The sequence below is a fragment of the Polyodon spathula genome, unplaced genomic scaffold, assembly GCF_017654505.1.
Source record: "Polyodon spathula isolate WHYD16114869_AA unplaced genomic scaffold, ASM1765450v1 scaffolds_385, whole genome shotgun sequence".
NCBI classification, from domain to species: Eukaryota; Metazoa; Chordata; class Actinopteri; order Acipenseriformes; family Polyodontidae; genus Polyodon; species Polyodon spathula.
This window is the reverse complement of record NW_024471877.1, coordinates 1-10,020: the sequence shown is the minus strand read 5'-3', so window position 1 is coordinate 10,020 and position 10,020 is coordinate 1. Positions and strand designations below refer to the sequence as shown.

At 36.0% G+C, this 10,020-nt stretch overlaps 1 long non-coding RNA gene across 2 annotated transcripts; it reads left to right on the top strand.

Moving 5' to 3' along the window:
* Positions 1-135: 135 nt before the first annotated feature.
* LOC121308130 lies at positions 136-8,612 on the top strand. Of its 2 annotated transcripts, XR_005948466.1 has the most exons (4): positions 136-280; positions 2,050-2,097; positions 2,441-2,564; positions 8,135-8,612. It is a non-coding gene; the product is annotated as an uncharacterized LOC121308130 (long non-coding RNA). The 2 variants fall into 2 exon arrangements; XR_005948465.1 differs by lacking the exon at positions 8,135-8,612 and having other exon boundaries at positions 161-280; positions 2,441-2,672.
* Positions 8,613-10,020: the final 1,408 nt, after the last annotated feature.

Sequence of the window (10,020 nt, the reverse complement as noted above, 5' to 3'; positions counted from 1 at the left end):
TTCTGGAAATAAAAAAGATGGAATGTTAAAGAACACGTATCTTTGTTGAAAAGGGTGTGTTCAAAAACACTCTGCTTACGTTGGAGGGCAATAACAAGAAGGGATGATTAAAACTGAATCAGGTTGCAACCATATCCTATCACCTGAATTGCTCTACCTCTCAACCAGTCTGTCTGCATCTCTCTTTCTAAGGTATTCAGTAGTAATATTGTTTATATCTGCATTTCAGGGACCTATAGCTATGAGAATGGCTAAGCTTGCCATTAACAGAGGAATTGAGGTAAGCATTTAAACAGTATCACACCCACCCTTCACCCATCGTGGTACAGGAAATATTTCATAATGTGTTTTTGCTTTACTTCCCATAACAGCATGCATTAAATAACCTATTGAGAATGACCTCTAATTCCTATGAACTTTTAGATTCACATTTCAGATTTGTATTCTATTGTTAATAGATAAAAGTACAGCTGGACAAAATGTGTTCTCGTTCTTACACTTATATTTTTGCTCAATATAGCAACATTAGGCTTTGGATTGATTTACTGTTTGTTAATGTACTGTGTTTGTTACACAGCAGAGTAGCCCTGTCATTGATTAGTATATGCACTCAAACTCTTTGTAATCTTTGTCATGTTTGTGTGTATTTTCAGGAGAAACGACATTGTATAACTTTAGGCTATTGCTGCTGCCTGGCACAATAACCAGTTTTTAATATGAAAGGTGTCTAATTTCTGTTATTAATAAAGCTGACACGTTAAAATAAGAACTTTTTTTTTAAGTTGCTGTTCAATTTTCTTTCATGAAATGTGAAAGGAAAAACAAGTAAACCTGGTAGTTGGGTCAGAGTGATCCAAAATCACAAAATAATTATGTGCTAAATATGACTTTTCCACCTGTTTATTTATTTATTTATTTATTACAGGTTTGCAGCATTATACTATAATTCCTCTTAGGTCTGATCACAAAATGGGAAATTAGGACACATGAGTACAGTATCAAAAAGAGAAGACAAAAGAGGGGAGATGATTAAAAATGCACTTGTATTCCTTTATCTGGCCTTGTGTGGGCTTAATTAACCTAATATACTGTTCTCTGGTTGTTTCAAGTGATATGAAAACAGCTATAAAAAGAAAAGTATATAGACTACATGCATGTGACTCCTAGTGCTGCACAGCAATTGCATGTTGCTTGCAAAGGCTTCTGGAAAATCCAAATTCCCATGAACCTTTTTACTATTATAATTGATGTGTTCCTTATCTCATGTGATTGTTCTGCTATGATTTTAGCAGCCAAGGTTGACTAAATTCGTTGAGTAGCTCTTAATCCTTTTGATATTCTTTATCAGTGGTTCTCTAACTAGGGTCCATGAAGACTGCCCAGAGGGTCTGTGAAATATTAAGGGGGGGGGGAGGATTCTTGCCTGCCTACTGAGTAAAACAGTTAAATCTACTCTGTTTACACAGCATGGTATTCCTGACAGTGCCTGCCTAGAGGGGCTGGTTGAATGCCTGCTGGCGAATTCACTCCCTGGTAACAGAAGTAGCATCTTAGACTGCCTTGCTAAGGGAGCTGTCTCTTTTAGCGAATCGGTTTTGAGCGATGTTGTTTTCCTGTGTTGTGGGAGGGCAGGCGGAGCGGTGCAGTGTGTGTAGAGCAAGTCAGGGCCACCGTGGTTAGCAGCAGTAAATCAAATGGGATGATGATCAACAAAAGAAGTTTGAAAACCTCCATTTTATAAGTCAGATTGAATGTGTTTAGGTTTGGCCTGTTCACCATGAATCACCTGCAGCTCAATAAATCAAGTAAGAGAGCAAGAAGGGGCTGTGAAATAGTGTAGCTGTAAAGCACATGGGAGGATAGCAAATTAAAACGTTTGTGCAGTGATCATTTCTATAGGTTTTTGCTTCAGCATACTGTCAAAGGATAATGGAAGAAGCTGGATGCAAAAGTCATGTAGTTATTTTTATTACTTTTTGTGTTTTCTACCTACATTCAACATCAATGCAGCACCCTTACTTAATTAGTAAAGCTGCTGTTCTTTTTCAGGTTGACTTGGCAACAGGTTTAGCGATTGAAGAAGCTTGTTATGCTCAGGTATGTAAACAGAATATTGCTGGATGTAAAATTATTTTTTGCTTTCACCTGTCCTGAACAAAGCTCCAAAGAAATTAAATGAATGCTACTTTTGCGTTGAAAATACACTTATGTCCTCTATTATATTTTATCCTTTTGCTTCTTGCCTTTTCACTTTGTTTTTCGCATGCCTTGTGAGTTTGACCTTCATTTGCCTTATCATTTATTGTGTATTCATTTTTCAATGACATTTGAAGCATTTTCAGCATCAGAAGCAGTTTTTTTTTGTTCCCCTGACCTTGCAATTGCTTCTGAAAATGATAAAAAAAAAAAAAGATTGCATTTGTTTACTTGTGTATTATAGGTCATTCCAACGAAGGACAGAATTGAAGGTCTAACTGCATTCAAAGAGAAAAGACCACCGTGTTACAAGGGAGAATAAGAAAAAGCATTTAAAAGGATGCCAGGAATATTGCCTGATTCACATGGTACAATAATAAGAGTGATGAAACTTGAAACTGTCAGTGTATGTATTCCTTGCTTGTGACACATTACATTAATAAACCTCAAGTAAGACAACAAGTTAAAACAAAACAGATATTGAAAGATCTGGAATGTGTGCCAACTTGCCCACAACACGACTGCTTTGTCATCAGCTGAGTTTTAGATTAATCTCTTATAAATAAGCAATGAGGGATAATAGTGGTTCATAGTATTTATTGCACAATCTGGATACTTCATGTAACAACCTTTTTATGTTGGTTGATAGCTTCATGCAGTCTTTCTTTCCTCATAAAACTTGTAGATTTAGAGGAACCATCTGTTGTGAACTGACTGGATTCCAGTATAGGTTTAATTTATGAAAGAACAAGACTGCAGATTGTCAAGCAATGACTACAGATAGTCCCTGCTTATTTAAAAATGTAGATTAAACTTGTTTGACAGTAGCCTTCTCATAAAAGCAAAGCTTTTGTAACAGATTAACAATATTAATATTTTAGCAGGATTCTGCATGGTCTGCAGTTTATAACATGGACTGATAGGTCATGTGTTTGCAAAAATAACAGTAATCATTTTAAAGATGAAATAATCAATGACGTAAATTATTAAGTCTGGAATACAAAATAATCTATAGCAAAACCACCAGGCTATGTGAGAATGGTGTCTTGTTATATTTGATAGTGATGTGACTTTTCCATGTCTGAGAAACTACACCAGAAGGCACTAAAACAAGTAGACTGGCAGCACAAACAAGTGGCATTTGACTTCTACAGTATAGGTTTTAAAAGCTACCTTGCAATATACCTAACAATATAAGATTCCACTCGTGCATTATTGGTTTAAGATGAGGTTTAACGATACTTCAGCCTTCATGTTAATATTGCCTTAATAAAATGGCAACTGACGAAAAGCCTCATGCAGGTTCTCATTGATGACCATGCTTTTAACCAGCTTTACAAATAAATGTTAAAAAAAAGAAACAGATTTAATACATTTTCTGTGTCTAATGTAGTGATTACCGGTCCCTACTGTGAATATTGAATTATTTTTAAATCTTACTGTGAATATTTTAAAAAAGTAAACCCCATATCCTGGGCAGCCGTAAAATGTAATACGTTTAGTCTTTTTAATCTAAACAGTGACATATCCATGTGCCATTGTCTTTAAACTCCTGAACCCACTCTAGAATGGCCCTGTTTTCTCTGATTTTATATAGAATTAAAAAAATGGCTTAATATATTATCTCTATGGAGGGATATATGGGGATGGGGGGGGGGGAGTAGAAATAAAGATTGTATTTAAATGTCTTATAGCATCAAAATAGAGCCCAGTGGCACATATATCATATAGGAGGCTGTGTGGTCCAGTGGTTAAAGAAACAGGCTTGTAACCAGCAGGTCCCCATCTCAAATCCCAGCTAAGCCACTGACTCATTGTGGGACTCTGAGCAAGTCACATAACCTCCTTGTGCTCCGTCTTTCGGGTCAGATGTTGTTATAAGTGACTCTGCAGCTGATGCATGGTTCACACACCCTGGTCTTGTATCTTTAAAGTGCTTTGTGATGGTGCTCCACTATGAAAATATAAAAATAAAGATTATTATATTTCTAGTATTTATGCCAATAATATTCAGAATGTAGTAAAAGTGGCAGGTTTCAGTTTTTATTTCCCTTTCACAAAAATGGTTCACATTGGTACACACTGGAATAAATCGGTTCTGTGCTTCTGCAACAGTTTAACCTATTCCAGAATGGTTAAATCACAATAAACCAAACGCAGATAAGTAATGCAGTTTATACTGCATGCAGTGCACTTTATAAATGTATTAGCCATATGTATTGCTCCTGTCATCCATCATCATTTGTAAGTAATATACTGTAACTTCACACTGTTGCTCCATGGAGAATTGCAGGGTCATTTTTTCTGTCTCAACAGTATTCTAAGCGAGTTAGTTTAATTTTAACTGAATAAGATACAATTATTTTAATAGGGAAAATGTTAAGTTTGCACAAAATGATTGTGGCATTTACCAAATAGAATAACTGTACAGCCCATTAGCAATGACTGGGTCTTCTTTTTGCTGCCTGATTGGATTATTTCTGTATGAACAATGGGGTATGGTGTGGAATGATATCGCTCATGCAGTCTCTGTGAAATGATTTGATATTCTTTATTTTGAAAGCAATGTAACCATGCATTTAATTGCTCTGCCCAATCCGTTACTTAATAGCAATCTGTATTTGGGGGTAGGAGGGTCTGATGTATGGCTATTTATGCTGCCTTTACCTGATTTTTTTTTTTCTAACCCACTGCAAGATTGTTTTTTCATTTTTATGTAATTCCTGTTGATGCTTACCTCACTGTGATGTCATAAAAAGAGAAAAAGAGTATAAAGAAGCCAGCACCCCTTATAGAATGAGCATAGATTCGCTTTTATAAGCTTAATGACAAACAGATGTTATTATTTTTAGAAAAGCGTGAAAATGCAATACCAATTAAACTGTCCAAGTGTATTCAGTGAAAACAAAAAGATACCTTGATGTATGAAATGTGTCACATTATATCATACAGCAGCAAAAGCTCTGAAGTTGTCCAGTGGCATTGCAAAGGAGTTTATAATTTTCTTACTGTCCAGAACTTTGTAAACAGAAACACAAGGGTCATATATCATTAAAGTAATGGTAGGCAGACAGGCAAGGCTTTGATTCTGTGGAGTGCCTATCTCTTTTTTATATACACTATTAGCTTACAACTTGAAATGCTTCATTCCAAATGTGTGCCAGTATACTGTACATAAACCAAGGCACAGGAAGCTCCTTGAAACAAGCTGGTAACCATTCCTTTCAATAATTATCTTTTTAACACTGCAAACTGCACTATATTTGTACATGCTAAATATTCAGTGCTCTTTTGTGTTTATTTTTGTGGTTGAAAATTGGTTTAATTGACTACAGACAGCACAGTGAGTGTTGCTCAAAACAGACAACTGAACCTGTGGGTACTAGATATTAATTAGCAGCACGAAAAAAGGATTCCTAGGATTTGTATAGCAACTCAAGAAGTATTTGAAAAACAGCCATTCTGAATAGCTGCAGAGAGCTTGGTGGTGTCTAACAGCCAGCAACATATTATACATCTTTTAAAAATGTACCGGGATATGCTGGCAGAGATGGTACAAGAGACTGAGGTTGTGATTGAAACGCCACTTGGACATCCGTGGTTTATTTACAAACGTTGTATAAATTCCACAATACCTAAGCCATTGCTTCAACAGAAGAAAGATCCTGTACTAATGTACCACCAATGATAGGTACAGCACAGTGCTGTACACAGATTTCACACAGTGCACACACAAGAAACAGGCAGCAGAAACATTCTCTATCCTAATTACTATGCAATAAGCATTTGTTTCTGTCTCAGTATTCATTTTTTCTTATTCACCTCAAGCCACACAATTTTATAAAACCACCTCTGCCTGGCAAAAAAAAAAAAAAAACCCTCCAATCTGGAACAGAACTGCATTGCATTTACATTTTTTGATCCAATACTTTTTAAAAAGGCAATCGTCACTGTAGAACCATGCCCATTACAGTAGCTGTGTGGGAATACAGTACAGTGCACCAACAGCAGACATTTTCCACATATCTACAGAGATGACAGGCTGACTCAAACAGAGCACCTGTCTTTTTCTAACAGCTGACTTGAATATCACAGCTGTTAATAGGATGTACAGTAGGAGCTTCCAGGGGCAGCCAGGAGGCCACTATTTGTAATGTGAACATTCTTCAATAATTACTGCTTTTAATTCCGCATAAAAGTCTGTCAGCACTTAAGTCTGTCAGTCGTGGATGTAGAAGCACCTGTCAAAATACTGGAAAGTACCTACAATTAGATATGTTAGTCTGTCAGATATGCAACACAGATGCAGCTTTTTACACAATACATGTTGGTACTGACTGGCATAGCAGCGTTGTCAGTCATGTGATATACACCTCATTTACAGTCTATTGTTTGCTGTTTAGCAGGGATGATGGCATATTACAGTTTATTTCCAGGTTTGTTGACACCTCAATGCTCTTGTCTTTGCCAGGGCATATAGTATGTCTCAATGGGGTGGATCTTAAAAAAACACTGCCCTACAGTTTCTAAAACTGATATTTTTTATATCGTAAAACAACTGTTTAGACCATTAAAATAGAACCTCTTCGGTTAAACTGAGGATTATCGTGAATGTTGTTAAGCCTTTGTTTCATCATTACATTATATATATATATATATATATGGCTAACATTCTAGCTCAAATAGAATATATGTATTTATATAAGTCCTATGATGCTCACTAACTTGGGTAAAAGCAAGACATACATGCAAACATATTTCTTAACATTTGTTTACTTTATTGCAGGGTAATGTTTGTTTTTCGATTGACATTTAACATTTCAGCTGCTCTGTAATAATAATCACATTTATATTTCATTTTCAAACGTTTGATTTTCTTGAGCAATTCACAAGCCCTTTGTCGTGAAAATGTAGGTGCATCCTTTGTCAGAAATTGCTGCCAGTTCAAAGAACTGTTAGCACACTGATCAATGCATGTGTTTTAAACACTGACAAGATGTCATTTGGGGATATTAGCAGAGTCGTTCTGGCAGTTACAGCCACTCAAAAAGAAAAAAAAAGATACACAGAGCATAAATTCCATTCATTAAACTGTCTTAAAAAGGTGAGAATAATACATTTTAATTGATTTAATCATTAAAGCCCTTTTCCCTTAGGTTTGCGCTTTACCACATTTCCTCAAAATTGGTTCCTATTAAAAATGTTTTATTTAAGGAAATAGGTCTGTCTTCAGTTTCTCAATACTGAGTTCAGACATTTTAGCTGGCAAACTATTTTCATGGCCAGAGCTTATGAATGATTCCAGTAATCTTAGTCAAATTCACCTCCAGTCACAAGGGTAGGTTGATGTCACATTCTCCTACTGTATATGAAAGATGCACACAACATTAAAAGTAATACAGTGGAATACATCTATTTCATGGAAATAGTCTTAAAGGGATTATTTATAATATTTACATTGTCATGATGTTTTAATTTTTACTTTAATCTCCTATTAGGTGTGTTTCATATCATTTTCTGAATTATATGAAACACATAATGGGATATTAATGAAACAAAAAATAATCTGTGAGCCTTTGAGATCAAAAGCACTTTGATGGAAGCGTAAGAAAATTAACTTTGATTGCATTGCGAAAAAATATTTTAAAAAATCAAATGGACCATTAGCAGGATAGATCTTCACCTTCCATGTTACAATTATATAGAAGATAGCAAAATCTGTTGTTTGGGCTTGGTGGACAAAGACAGTCAAATGGCATGGACTGAGTAAAGGCTGACATTCATCTGTTCCATGAAAACTCATCAAACCCTCTTGTTTCTATACTAGTCACTTGTGTCCTATACTAGTCACTTGTGTGCCCCCCCCCCCGACCTGTGGGGGCGCTGTGTAAAGGGAACAGAGTACCTTGGATTAATTGGCCTGACAATTTATTCCTAGGGTTCGGTGGAAGTCGGACGTCCAGAAGGGGGGTGGAGCTACTGTACATTAAACCATTGACCCGGAAGGTTCACAGCATGGCATTCGTGGATTGGAGGAGCAGATGTGCTAGTTAACCAAGGGGTCATGGTTGATGGTATAAATGGGGGGTGTAGTAATGTGATCTGTGCCTTATTATGATTAGGCTGAAACTGAAAGGACCTGAGTATTACGAGAGAGAACAGCGAGTGTTTTGTCTGTCTGTCTTTCTAAATCATTGTTCATTGTTATTTGTTCACGTAGACTAGACAGCTAACACGATCCAGAGCCGTCACCCACGGCCAGCACTAAAACCCAGACAACATTTCACCACTTGTTCAGCAGGTGTAGCACATATTGTGTTGTACTTCACCACATGCAAGAGCACTCACTTTGGACTTGTGATCGTGTGTGTGTCTCTATTGTGTGTTTAGTACTGTGCTTATTATTTATGGGAATGCAACCCTTTTTCACCACTGTGCAATATACATGGTTGTGTATTGCATACTCCTTGTTATTTTCTGTTTGGTCAATAAACCATTGGATTATAAATAATAATAAAAATAAATAAAATAAAAAAAAAAAAAAACATTTCACCCATACTTTGTTGTCTGTTTGTTTCATTAGATTACTGCACTTGCAATTCACCTGCTCTACTAATTACCACATTGCCACAGCTATCCATTGACATTTCTAGATAAAAATAAAAGCTCTGCACACAAGCTGTGTGTGAATCAGTAACACAGTTCTAGGCAAGACACAGCTGTTTTGCCATGCACTACATTCAGGCAACACAGCAATAGTGATCTATGACATGGCATGGAACAGAAAAGCCCAAGCACGCTGTTATGTTTTAAAACTTTTTTTTTTTTTTTTTTTTTAATCCTGCAGTGATTTAGAGCGCAGATCTCAAACCGCAGTGCATTAGAATGAACATTTTGAAAAGAGCTTTGGAACAGATTTCAAAGTTATAAATGTAAAATCTTGTCAGGATGTTAACAGTGAAAAGAAAGATTCCAGGTACAGTTGTAGCAACATGTGGGGACGTGGAACGCTATATTTTATGGAACCCCACTACTTACTCTTTAACAGTACCACTGCCTCATAAAACATTTGAAAGGAGTCCAATGTGAGTTTGATCAATGCAACCACCACGTTTCAAGAATGCTGAGATAAAGCAAAGAGAGATTTCAAACATGAATAATACATTTACATAGTAGTTCATGACTGACTTATTTGAACAAATCCACTTTTGCTGTTACTGAAAAACCACAGTTCATACAAATGTATCATTTAAAAAGATCCCCCAACCTTCCCCCAAAGCAGCAATGCACCTTAAATATAACCATCTTACAAATGCTCTCCTTGCACAAATAGGCATTGCTAAGTATGTAAACATGGTTGTTAGTAAAAACAGATGAGTTTGTTTCCACCAGGGGTATTTTGGTAGTAAAAAAAAAAAAATGAAATGACACTTTATTTCAAATAAAAAATAGGAGGTTAATATGTAATATACAGAAAACCTGTACTTCCTCTTGTACACCCAAAGATCTGCTTTACTTGTAGATTGCTATTCTCCTGTAAAATGAGTAAAATGATTAAATCAAACTGACTTGAAGTGTCAGAACTAATGACCTGATTGACTCTAGCCAGACAGGTGACTCAACTTAACTCCAGTTTGGCATGTCAAAGACTTGACTTGAGTCGAGAACCAGACCACACATACTTAAGGAACAGTTAGAACACAGCTGTTTTCTATGATTATTTCAGTCAATTCCCATTACTTATGTCGTCTATTAAAAAAATAAATAAAAAAATCATTTAATTGCCACTTAATTAACAATTAACCATATCACCCGTGGGATCAT